The sequence below is a fragment of the Pituophis catenifer genome, unplaced genomic scaffold, assembly GCF_029215685.1.
Source record: "Pituophis catenifer annectens isolate HBS135680 unplaced genomic scaffold, rPitCat1.0.hap2 SCAF_6, whole genome shotgun sequence".
Taxonomy (NCBI): domain Eukaryota; kingdom Metazoa; phylum Chordata; class Lepidosauria; order Squamata; family Colubridae; genus Pituophis; species Pituophis catenifer.
The window spans coordinates 16,471,933-16,481,135 of record NW_027256886.1 but is presented as its reverse complement, the minus strand read 5'-3'; positions in this window follow the sequence as shown (position 1 = coordinate 16,481,135).

The following is a 9,203-nucleotide window of genomic DNA, read 5'->3' as shown; positions in this document are numbered from 1 at the left end:
CATAACAACCTGGTTGCCAAATGATGATAGAGTCATAAGGCTGGAAGGCACCTTGGAGGTCTTCTAATCCAACCCCTTGCCCAAGGTCTTTATCAGGGGTGGGCTGATGTAGGTTCGCAGGGGTTCAGAAGAACCTCTAGCTAAAATTCTGTGCAGTTCGGAGAACCCCCAAATCCCACTTCTGCCTGGCCCCACCCTCCCCTCCCAGGAGTCCCCATGTGGCCCGTTTTGGATGCAGGTAAGTGCAGGGCACGCACGGAGGCTTGGGGAGGGTGGAAGCCTGGGGAGGCCGTTTTCGCCCTCCTGGAGGCTGGAAAAAAGCCTCCAGAGCCCGGGGAGGACAAAAATGTCCCCCCTATCACCACCATGGTGCAGGAGTCCTATTAGGCGACACCCTCCACGGCCATGCCCGCCCAGCAACTGGGCAGAGAACTCCTTGCTAAAATTTTTGAAGCCCACCCCTTGGTCTTTATACCATCTTGGACAAATGAAAGTCCCATCTTTTCTTGAAAATGTCCAGTGATGGAGTATCCACAACTCCAGAAGGCAAGCTGTTCTCATTGTCAGGAAATTTCTCCTTACTTCCAGGTTGGACCTGTCTCTGAGGAGATTCCACAGATTCTTGACCTGCTCTCAGGTGCTTTGGGGAGCAAATCAACCCCCTTTTCTTTGTGACTACCCTTAAATACTGGAAGATAGCTTCATGTCACCCCTAAATCTTCTCTTCCTTAGGCTAAACATGCCTAGTTTCCTTAGGCATTGATCCAGGGGTGAGATGCTCCCAGTTCGGACCGGATCAGGTGATCTGGTGGCAATTGTGACAGGTTTGGAGAACCGGTAGCGAGAGTGGCGCAAGGCTCCGCCCACCCACCCGGGTATCGTTACTTCCTCCTTTTAAAAGGTTAAAAAAAAGGCTCTGACAATCGCGCACCATAGCTGTGATCGTCAGAGCCTTTTTTTTAACCTTTTAAAAGCATTTTTTACAACCTAATTGTCCAAAATAAAAAAAATGCTTTAAAAAACTAGGGGAAAAAAGTTGGCCATGCCCACCCAGTCATATTACCCCCCCACACACCAAGCCACGCCCAGAGAACTGGTAGTAACAAATTTTACATTTCACCACTGCATTAATCATACCTAATTCAGCCTGATCATCTTGATTACTTTTCTCTGCATTCTTTCTAGGACCCTATAGCATCTTTTTTTGCATCATGACAGCCAAAGGTTTCAGTATGTTGACATTTTATGGGGGAGAAAATCTGTAATAATATTGCATAGTCCTAGGATATACAAGGTAGTCCTCAATTTACGACCACAATTGAGCCCAGAATTTCTGTTGCTAAGCGAAACATTTGTTAAGTGAGTTTTTTGCCCCATTTTACAACTTTCCTTTGCACAGTTGTTAAGTGAATCACTGCAGTGCAGTGGTGGGTTCCTCCCGGTTCCGCCCTGTTCTGCTGAGCTGGTAGCGGTGACAATATGACATCACCAAACCGGTTCTGCGCCCCCCGCGCCCCCCACCCACTGCCCGCGTTATTCTTACCTTTTATTTGGCCCCACCCCCAATCTATTGCTGCCTTCTGAGTCCCAGCTGATGGCTAGAGGGAAAAAAACTGTTTAAACTCTTGCTGTGGGGCTTCAAAGGGCCGCCCTACAGCTGATCAGTGTTAAAAGAAAACAAATGAGTAGACCGGTACCTGCAAAAATGAATGGGTAGACCAGTGCCTGCAAAAATAAATGGGTAGACCAGTGCCTGCAAAAATAAATGGGTAGACCGGTACATCTCTGCAAGCAGTTAAAAGCCTGGTAGACCAGGACCTCTGCTAAATCCTAAAGAATTGTCCCATCACTATCAAGCCACGCCCACAAAATAAGCCACGCCCACAGAACCAGTAGTAAAAAAATTTAGAACCCACCCCTGCTGCAGTGGGTAAATTAGTAGCATGGAGGTTAAGTGAAACTCGTTTCCCCATTGACTTTGCGTGTCAGAAGTTCGCAAAAAGTGATGACGTGACCCCTGGACACTGCAACTGTCATAAATATGAGTCAGTTGCTAAACATCTGAATTTTGATCTTGTGACCATGGGGATGCTGCAACATTCGTAAGGGTGAAAAACGGTCATAAGTCACTTCTTTTCAGTGATGTTGTAACTTTGAATGGTCACTAAATGAACTGTTGTAAGTTGAGAACTACCTGTATTTGCATAGATCACACAACAGCTTCTCAAAGACCTGTAACACTAATGAGCTCTGTCTATTTTTTCTCTTAGTATTCATAATTGCCCGTCTCTTCTTATATGCAATCTAGAGCTTTCCATCCTGTTTCTATCCCATCATTCAGATCAAAAATAATAGCTCACAAAAAGCAGGAAGCATAGCCTTCTAAATAATCAAACAGACCCCGAGGATTTCCACACTAGCAATTTATAGCTTTGTCCACCCCCTGCTTGGATGCTACATCACTAATATGGACAGGATTTATATCATCCCAGCAATGGGTGACTCTATAAATCATTACCCTGGAAGGTCTCAAAGTACTAAAGCTGCAACAGCAGGCATCACATTAGATCACTAAGCAGCTCTCTCTATGAAAATAATTTTATTTACTTTTTCAAATGTCAAATTTGGATTAGTTTTCTTGAAGAAAGAGTTCCATAGTATTGAAAGCATATCAATCTACTTTCTTCTGTTAATGCACAAGTTTGGCCTACAAGATGGTTTGTTCTGCTGTTTCATGCTCTCTCTGCTTCAATAATTTGATGATGATGATGATGATGATGATGATGATGATGATGATGATGACGATGATGATGTAGCTATTAAGGTGGGCATCTGTGGGAAAAAGTATCAAGATGTTGGTAAAATGATTGAAGCCCTCTGTCCTTTTGTATGTGCATCAAGGTCACAGAAAGGTCAGGGCTTTGCTCACACAGTTGTGACCGCCATCTTGATTTTTCTCCAGATTAAGGCCTCCAGATTAACAGAGTTGGAAGGAACCTTGTAGGTCATCTAGTCCAACCCGCCACCCAAGTAGGAGACCCTACATAGTTTCTGACAAATGGCAAATCTCTTCTTGAAAGCCTCCAGTGATGAAGCTCCCACAACTTCCAAAGGCAACTTATGTTCCATTGGTTGATTGTTCTCACTGACAGAAAATTTCTCCTTATTTCTAGGTTGAATCTCTCCTTGATCAGTTTCCATCCATTTTTCCTTGTCTGGCCTTCAGGTGCCTTGGAAAATAGCTTGATCCCTTCCTCTCTGTGGCAGCCCCTCAAATATTGGAAGACTGCTATCATGTCTCCCCTGGTCCTTCTCTTCACTAGACTAGCCATGCCCAGTCCCTGTAACCGTTCTTCATATGTTTTAGTTTCCAGTCCCCTAATCATCCTGGTTGCTCTTTGCACTTTTTCTAGAGTTTCAACATCTTTTTTATAATATGGTGGCCAAAACTGGCTGCAGTATTCTAGGTGCGGTCTTACTAAGGCTTTATAGACTGGTATAGACCACATAAAATAGTGGTTTCTCTTTTAACCACCCACTCCCCTTCATGAATAATCCTGAATAAACAGAAGGTGCCCAGCCTAGCCTCACCATCTCTATGGCATCTAGTTTTGGATGTGAGGAATGTTTTTCTATGGCAAACTATTCAGGACATATTAAGTGTAGCTCGAAGTGGAGAAATTTGTGGTGACCATTCAACTGGATTTTTATTGAAAACTCTGATTTTTTTTTAAAGTTGGGCTGAGGTTAATTGCTTCCATTATTTGCCACTTGTCACATGAAGAGCTACTGAGTGAGGCATCTGCAGGTTCTAGATCTTTCCTCAAAGTGATGGAGGTGGCATAACTGGGTCTTAATGCAAGCTCTGCCCTTTTGTATATGTATACAATGTGACAAGTCCCCTATTGAGCTTGCTTTGCATGGACCCAACCTTACATTCATCATTCTCTCCCCTGTAACCTCCCATCCTACCCCGAAAAGACAACTGGAGGATCTGACCTTCAGTTCTTTGATTGCTTCTTTTCTTGGTCTCTTCTCTGGGCTGATGAGAAGCAATGAAATCAAATGGCTGTTAAATCATCTTCAGTTGGAAATGAGATAGCCTCTCCTATGTTTGACTCCTCCTATTTATTTATTTATCTATTGTATTTATTTTGCTAGTTGTATATGAGCTTGTCGATCGAAAGGTCGGCAGTTCAGCGGTTCGAATTCCTTCTGCCAACCTAGCAGTTCAAAAGCACGTAAAAAATGCAAGTAGAAAAATAGGGACCAAAATTGGAAACAAAAAAAATGTACCCTCAGATGAAACAGTAATTAGGAAAATTCTAGAATGCGCAGAAATGGATAAAATAACTATGGAGTGGAAAGAGAGAGAAGATTCGGAATATTATGAAATATGGAATGAAATGTACAGCTGGCTCGAAAATAGAAATTAGAACAAGAAATGTTTAACTTAATATTGATGAAACTTAAAGTAACTGAACAACATTAAATAAAGAGATGTAAACATAAACGAATACAAATGTGTAGATAAGAACAATGAATATTATAATGTGTGTATATATATATGTTGGAGTAATGTGATTATCCTACTATTGAGTAGTAAATAGTAATGATGGAATAAAGTACTACAAAAGCAAAATACGTAAGTCGATACGAAATGCTGTAAAATTACCGTTAATGTTATGTAATATTCAATACGTTATGTCTTGACATGTTTTGTTTTTATATGTGTGTGATTGTTTTTTGTGTTGTTTTTAAAGACAAACTGTTTAATAAAAATTATTTTAAAAAAGAGAAAAAAAAGAAAAATAGGGACAACCTTTGGTGGGAAGGTAACAGCGCTCCATGCACCTTTGGCATTTAGTCATGTCGGCCACATGACCACGGAGACGTCTTCGGACCGCACTGGCTCTTCGGCTTTGAAACGGAGATGAGCACTGCCCCCTAGAGTCAGGAACGACTAACGCATATGTGTGAGGGGAACCTTTACCTTTATCTTATATGTTGCTTCTACCAGATCTGACTCTGGGTGACTACAGACCTTCAGAACAGTAAGAAGATTAAAAGTAAAAATGATAAATTAAATGTAACACTACATTCAATTATATCAAGAGCTAAAGAACGACCAAAACACTGCATCCAGTAGAGAATAAGAATATCCCTTTAGACCAGAGGGGAAATGCTCCCGGTTCGGACTGGTTCAGCCAAACCAGTAGCAATGGTGGCCGGTGGTTCGGAGAACCAGTAGCGATGGTGGCACAAGGCTCCTCCCACCCACCCGGTCATTGTTACGTCCTGGTTTTAACCTGTTTTTTTACCCTCTGGGTATATGCAGAAGGATTGCGCACACGCAGAGGGTCCAAGCGTGCACGTGATGCGCATGAGTGCACTTCCGAACCAGTTGGGAAGGTAAGTAGATTTCACCCCTGCTTTAGACCTCAGTGTCACTTTGAAACAACCGAGTCTTAATGGCTTTCTGAAACATTAACAACAAGCAGACAAAAGCCGTTCAGGGGAAACCCATACAGGAAAGGACGAGAAAATATGGGACCTATCAACACCTCATCTTTTCAGAATTTCTCTGAAGGGATGAGGTTAAGAAGTGTAGTTCTCCCTCTGTATTTTGTTAGTGGAGGGCCAAGTGGGTTTCTTGGATCTCACAAACTCTGAAGATACCCAATTTATTCAATCAGAATAGATCTGGAAGGGACCTTGAAGGTCTTTTAGTCCAAGCCTCTGCTCAAGCAGGAGACCTTATGCCATTTCAGGCAAGTGGCTGTCCAGTCTCTTCTTAAAAACTTCCAGTGATGAAGCACCCACAACTTCTGAAGGCAAGCTGTTCCACTGGTTAATTCTTCTCACTGTTAGGAAGTTTCTCCTTAATTCCAGTTGCTTCTCTCCTTGATTAGTTTCAATCCATTGTTTCTTGTTTTGCCTTCTGGTGGTTTGGAAAATAAGTTGACCCCCTCTTCTTTGTGGCAGCCGCTCAAATACTGGAATACTGCTATCATGTCCCCCCTCCCTAGTCTGCCTCTTCTATAGACTACTCCATAACCCTCTCCCCAAATGTTGCCAAAATAAGGTCCTGGCCCTGCCCAACTTTGACAGGGCATCTCTCAACAAGATGACGCTGATATGGCATTTGATCCAATAGAAAATGCACTTAGACCGGGGTGAAATGCTCCCGGTTCAGACCAGATCACCCGATCCGGTAGCGATGGCGGCTGGTTCAGAGAACCGATAGCAAAAATCCCTGTGCCCCCCCCCCCATGCCCAGCTGAGCTGCACAATCATCAGAGGCTTTTTTTTTTTTTTTACTTTTAAAAGCATTTTTTCTACAACCTCTTCCGATGAAAAAATGCTTTTAAAAGTAAAAAAAAAAGCCTCTGATGATCCCGCAGCTCAGCTGGGATCGTCAAAGGCTTTTCAAAGCATTTTTTTCTGCAATCTCTTGGCCGAAGAGGTGGTAAAAAATTGCTTTGAAAAGCCTCTGATGATCCCAGCTGAGTTGCCTGATCAGCAGAGATGCATTTTTTAAAAAGCCTCTCTGACGATCCCAGCTCAGTTGCCTGATCGTCAGAGAGGCTTTTCAAAGCATTAGAAAAAAAATGCTTTGAAAAGTTAAAAAAAAAAAGTTGGCCACGCCCACCCAGTCACATTACCCACCACCACCAAGCCACGCCCACAGAACCGATAGTAACAAATTTTACATTTCACCCCTGACTTAGACCCAGTGTAATGAATATGTTTAGGATTGTTGTTTTGGGGCAGAAGGAGAAGAAGGGAGCTCATGGCTTCAAACTGATTGCCTGAGAGGATTTACTTTATGTTTGCCCACCTCTTCCTCTTTAGGGCTCATTTCATTGGAGCACATTTTAACTGATTACTGTTTCATTTGTTTGCGGCATTGACTGTTTCAAGAAAAATATCTTGCAATTTCTGAAATGCAAAAATGTGCTAGCTTTAGCTAGCAGAGGAAAAGTTTTCCATAAACTTTCATTTTTGACAAAAGAGTGAGATATTGGTCTGATTTATTCTCATTGCCCCAACAGTCCCAGGGTGGAGTGGACTCGGAGACAATGTTAATTCACAAGAAAAAACTTAAGCCATTTAAGTGATTTAATGAATAGCAAAAGCTTGTACTCCTGCTTAACCCTAATCTTACAAAATAGCCGAAATGTGTCTTTTGGTTTTTCCCACCCACTAATTTTGCTGTATAACTAAACCACAAAGTCTTTAAAACAGCTGCTGGGGTCCCAGAACACAGCCTGGCGCTCACTTTCAGCAGGAGGTGATATATACTGCCCCCTAGTGGTTAGGAAAAGTTTGGGAAAGGATCATATTGAAAATCAAGTGGTTCATATAACCCAATGGATTTGACACAAATGCTTAGTAGCCAATCAGGCTACTCTGTTTTTCCTTGACTACTTTAAACTATTAGAACTTGGACTTTTGAAAACCACATTAGCAACTTTACTTGCTAAATCGCACGTTAAGCTGATCCTTAAGGGACATTCTTCATGAATGAATCCTTCTCTTTTTAGTTAACACCTTCCTCCGACTTTCAATACCGAAGAACTTAATGTGTTTTTTTTTAAATTCAACAAATATAGATGCAGCCACTGAGTTTCCTTTTCCTGCTATCATCTCTTCACAACAGCAACATTAGGAGAAGATCCACTTACTGGATTTACAAAGTAGATTTCGCCCCGCCACACACACTTTCTCTCATACTGAAATGCAGATTCAATAAAATGAGCTGTCACTCAATTAAGATGTGGTAATAAAACAAGTAAACTCTCTAGGAGCACAACTCCCCGAAACTGTATAAGCATTCCCATGCAGTTCTTATTGGCATATTCTGCAACTTTTTAAAAAACCTTCAAGTCTAGTCTACCAAAACTTTATTTTTTTCCCCTGAAGTTCCCCACCCAAGATTGTCCCTGCTTTGCTTCTAAACCCAGATAAGGTTAGCCAGATCCTGCTACTTGCTGAGGCTATGTAGTAGTTTAAAAGGCAATATCCTTTAAACAAACACTTGAAATAATAGACATTAAGAGCTAAGGATTAGTATCCAAATGTAATATATCTTTGTGTAATAAATCCACAGACTTCACAAGAGGCATGTGATGGTTTCCACTGAGTATTTGGACACAATACATCTGGTCCATTAGGAGGTATGGATTAGGTTTTGTGACACTTTTCTGAGGTTGCATAAATAATATTTTTATAAAGTAAGTTGCTTGGTGTGTTTATGTGTGTGTATCACCAAAAAAGAAAAAGAAAACACTGATGGACTAACCACAGGAACTTCCAGACTTTAAAAAGCCAGAAACTTAGCCAGGATTCAGAGTGATTTCCTAACTATGAATCAACCTACAGACAATGAATCACACATACTGGAGAAGAATGCCAAAGCAAATAAACCATCATATTTAGTTTGTATAGAACAGCTTATGGAAAACCCTTTGATTCACTCCACTAAAACTGCATGAGCGAAGGAAATAAAAAAAAAGGAAAAGAATGAAAGAATCCTAAACCACATCTATGAATAGTGTGACAGTTAAATCTGACAAAGATTAAAGAGAACAAGGCAAAGCAAAATGGTCTTTTGCAAGAAGAAGTCATTTTTGTGGGGGCGGGAAAAATATTTGTCTTTTGAGTGGCTTCCAAGGAGGGGGGGAAAAAAACCCAAAATGTTGACAAGCTGACATTAAAGGACACCTTGTTTAAAATGGCTAAATCTTTAATCTTGAAAATAGCTATGTCTGTGTCTTGAAAACCATCCTACCTTGATAAAATTCTGCAGCTATGTAGTATTTGGGATTCTGGAAGTATTTAGGTGTTCCCATTGCACCAATAAGCATGGAAACACCAGATTATTCCCTTTCATCATAACCTTTTTAAGCAGCCCTATCTTTGTGCAGGTTAAATTGCAATGCAATAGGTTAAATTTAGAAAGAGAACTTAGTCTATAGACAGGGATGCAGAAAATCAATAGGTATTGTAAAGGATCTGTTTCTGGGCATTAATTTTTTTTTAATTTATTTTTCACACTTCTGAACCTCCCATGTCCCTCAAAGAGAGACTCTTTAACTAAATTAGTAAAACTTGAACCATGGACTCAATAGATAACCATTGGCAAAAAATATCTTGGTGACTGCTGCTCTAGTTATTGAAACAATAATACCCAATTGGTT